Source organism: Sorex araneus, chromosome 3 (assembly GCF_027595985.1).
Source record: "Sorex araneus isolate mSorAra2 chromosome 3, mSorAra2.pri, whole genome shotgun sequence".
NCBI lineage: Eukaryota > Metazoa > Chordata > Mammalia > Eulipotyphla > Soricidae > Sorex > Sorex araneus.
Window position 1 is genome coordinate 69,515,076 of NC_073304.1, and position 4,563 is coordinate 69,519,638.

The 4,563-nt window shown below is 34.3% G+C and overlaps 1 pseudogene; it reads right to left on the reverse strand.

Annotated features, from left to right (window-relative positions):
- Window positions 1-3,590: 3,590 nt before the first annotated feature.
- On the reverse strand, window positions 3,591-3,870 carry LOC101555048 (60S ribosomal protein L37a-like; annotated as a pseudogene).
- Window positions 3,871-4,563: the final 693 nt, after the last annotated feature.

Sequence of the window (4,563 nt, forward strand, 5' to 3'; positions counted from 1 at the left end):
AATTACACATTTTCTTCCAAAAGATTTTATTTACTAAGAAAAATAAGCTATTCTCTGAACACCTGCATACTTAATTCTCCTAGAGTTAAATTATACAAGAATTCCATACCACTGATTTCTGAGGCTTGTGCTAACAAAGATAAATGAAAGCTGGGATTTCAATAAAATTTTGCAAACAATTCTGTTAGAGCTTGTCAAATACGCACAAGATATGAGTTTTAACTCCTTTTATTTATGTGTCAATGTTATGAAAATCACTAAATGGAAGTATGGATTATTGCCTACAGTTTGTACACAAAGGGATAAAAATGAAAACACTAGCTGGAAGTTTTTATCTATTTCTTTGGTGATGAAATTTATATTTTCCCTGGTAAATTATCTCATTATCTTTAAGTGATATCATAAATAAATTAACATATTTATGTTATACATAAATACAAGTAAGCAGCATAACTTATATAATGAAAAATTCTTTTAGGTTTTTAAAGAACATTTATTGCTTTGTGTTTGAAGAATGCTTTACAGTCATTAATAATTTCTTAAAATATCAGTAAGACAGAGGTGAGTTATTTTTCTTCTCAGATGAGAAATGTCACAAAGAAAATACATTACTAATTTATATAAAAAGCTAGTGAAAAGATGAAATTGCATGTGTAAGTTTTGACTTAAGATTTCTGGATATTTATTTTCTAAAAGATTGAGAAATGTAAATATAAATAAGTGGACAACACTTTAATACCTCTCTCAGAAAGCAAACAAGAAGGGAATTAATCTACCATGTATAACTAGTTCATGCTCAAAAACCCCACTTTAGGGAAAGAAAGTTTCTAGTATATACTAACGTACTCTGCAGATCAAGCTCAACCAGCAGAGATTGTCTTTTTGGTAATGAAATAATAGATGCCATAGGTGGAGAGATTGCCTTGAGTGAGAAGGCATGTGTATTATACAACGGAAAGGTGGTAGTACTTATTATAACTGGCAATTGTATCTGCACAATACTTCTGAAAATAAATGACTTTTTCACTATATTAGTTCCTATTTTATTTTTGTACTTTTGTTTCCACCTTGAATATATCTAACTGGAAACCCAATGAGAAGTTTAGAATGTCCCACAATCATAATTCTTACCCCACTAAAAAATACCATCAGTTTCTGCTCAGAATCTATACAAAGTTAGAATGAATGATACCCCTTGAATCACAGACTGGGTTGCTTAGTTGTAGCTGGTTTGCTAACCTTCCGGCTACTTGCGTATTTCCATCAAGCCCATCTCCCCCTTTGTTCTTTTATTATTTTGTTCTTATTGTTCTTTTGATATACTTACCACAATTCTCCTAGAATAGGACCAAACTAATGATTTGGATGCCCAAAAACTAGACTGAGACTTATAGCAATTTCCACATCCATGATTTGCTCCTTGTCAAAATTGCTACCTTGAAACTATTTGGTTTCAGACTGGGTCCTTGAATTTTGTGTAAAATGAGCACACAAAAATCCCAATGCTTATGAAGTTATTTATTTAATAGAGTTAAGAAGGCAGTTTTGGATTCCCTGATGATCTATCTAAGTGTAAGTTCTCTAGTCTGTGGCTGGGACTGCACGCCTGCCTGTCAAGGTCAATAACCAGGCTGGTCTTTGTCCCTGTGGCCTTCTGTCCTCTTTAGGCTAGTGACCATGGGTGAGAACAACTGTTATCCTCCTGGACACAGAGAGCTAAAGAGAGGGGTGCCTGATTTACTCCCCAAGTTTTACTTTCCTGCCCCTCAATATTTATTTTTTTTTGAAAGACCACCTAAAAGTTTTATAAAAGAAATCTTTCTAACTGTATTTATCTATGATGGTATAAACTAAAACAAGGCTTACACAAACTTTAGAACTTGCCATTCAGAACAAGAGCTATAAATCTTCCATTTTGTCACATATAATTCAGTTTTGATGTCTGTAGTTGTTTTACTTTACAATAAAAACTTACCTTCCATCTTGGGCTTTCTTTCTATAGGCATAGATATGATCGCTCTGTGACATACTTAATATGTCACATTAACTCTTATCTGAATTTCAGTGCAATATGAGTTCCAGAGATTTTTCAAAACCTAGAATTTCTTTACTTTCTGCTGCCCTGAGAGGATATACTGTCATTACTGGCAAGTGGGGGGAATGATACTTTAATAAAAAGATCCTATGCTTTGTTTTGCCTATTTGGGGAGATTCTACATAGGACTTGCTGGCAGAATTCCATAAGATTACATCTGTTGCTAATTATTGAATTTTCTTCCAATGATCTAGGTAATTAGTGTTTTCTTATGTTTAACTTCTGATTTCTCATTTACTCAAATGCCCAAAGATTGCTAACTTCACAAGATCATACTAGAGAATCTAAAAGAAATTGTGTGACATATTAAAATTGTTATTTAATTACTTAACAAAATATTAGAACTTCTTGATTTTTACTTAAAAGCATTATATGACAGTAAATTTAATTTCCTTAAGCTAAAAAGGAATATACTCTTTTTACCAATTGACAAGATAAAGGAAAAACAAAATTTCAGTGCTGTTTCTAAGCTCTGTTTCTGGAAGGCCTTATCTGTTGTCACATAAAATAATAGATGATGAGTAGATTTGCTTGTTTGTTCTAAATTTATCAATAGCAAAATACGTTTTATATTTACTGACTAGGAATGCTAGACTACATGTTTACATCATGATTATAGGTAAAAGTTTATAAACTTTGGTTTATGGTAAAGTGATGTCATAAACCAAAGTTTTCACTGAATGGTTAGAATGCTTATGATAGGATATTAGAAAAACACAGAAAGGACAAGCAGAAAAAAGAGAAGTCAATGAGAAACATTCTGTCTCAAATATTATTGCCATGACATATTCTAAGAAGAAATCCATGCTGAAATGCATGAGTTATTTGCATTTGAAAATGGGAGAAAGTTTCCATGCTTTCTCTATACATAGTTATCTGGACATACACATTTTCTAACCCCTTTACAAAGTCTTGATTGATGCTAAGCAAGACAGATTATAATTTTTTTTTAAAAAGTGTGTCAAACTTGTGAGTTATCATGAAAATATTAAAGGACATAGATATCTTTAATAGCCAACCTACTTTCACTTTTCACCTAGGTTTTGATATTGACAAGTTTCCTTCTTTTATGAGTCAGACTTGGGTAAAATATCATGCCTTTCTGATTTGTTTATAATCTATCATCTGTTTTAGTAAACTACCTAAAAAAATCCATAGCCATATCTCTCTTCTTCCTATCAAGTTCTACCTTTGAGAGTTACCAATACATTTGGTTTTTCATACATAGACATAAAAATACTTTTCCACTAAAAGTCATAATTATATAAATCATGAAAAAATACATTGAAAGCCAAAATACCTAATAGGTAAACTCAGGAACATACCTATGGACATTAATTACGTTTCAGCTAGTGGTGTTGATAATTTTAAAACTTTTGATTTGTTATTATGTAATAAACATATTATTTTGTTAAAATGTTTGTTTTATTTTATTTTATTTTTTGACATAAATTAACCCATTTATTATAGGTTAGCAATGCTTCAGATGGCAGATCTACTGGTCTTTCAATTCCTTCAGTCTTCTGATGGCAGATTTGACTGTGACAGCAGAAGTGGTATTGTAGGTCCAGGCACCCCCGGGGATGGTTTTCGTGCAGGAATCACAGTGCCAAATGCCCATGTCCCATCTCTTCATCTTGGTCTTTCCACAGAAGGAGCAGGTGTACTTGGCATGCTGACTGATCTCGATCTTCTTCACCATCTTCCGGAGCTCCCTCCCTGTAATGTGTCCTGTACTTACCCACCATCCCCACCTTCTTGGTGCGTTTAGCCATTGCACCACCACCCAGCCCAGGACACAAGAGGCTAAAATTCTTGTTTTAAATAAATATCACTTGTATCACTTGTCATCCCATTGATCTTCGATTTGCTCGAGCGTGCGCCGGTAACGTCTCCATTCATCCCTGTTTCGTGCTAGTGTAACCCAATGATTTCTGCTCACTCTAGGAACAGGAAGAGCCTCAAACCATTCATTCAGGGTTTTGACGAAGAAGTCTGACCATCTCATTGTTGGGCGGCCACTCGGTCTTTTGATGTCCTGTGGAATCCAGTCAGTAACAGCTCTAGTCCAGTGGTCGTCTCTGAATCACATTACGTGTCTGGCTCATCTGATTTTTGACACCTTGGCAAATGAGATAGCGTTTCTGATTCTTGACTGCTTACAAAGGTCAGAACTCTGGATTCCTTCTCTCACTTGAGTGAAACATGATACTCCAAGCATAGCTCGTTTGATTCCTCTTTGGGATACCTGAATAGCGAATAGCATTCTCATCCTGTTTTTGTAGGGCCCAGGTCTCTGAGGCATATGTTACTGCAAGAAGAACGGTAGAGTTGAAAAGATGTGCCCAGAGCCCGAGGTTCTTTGTCCTCTTAACCACTTCTTCTTCTTTTTTTTACTTTTTATTTATTTTTTTTTTAATTAGTGAATCACCATGAGGGTACAGTTACAGATTTACACATTTCCCTGC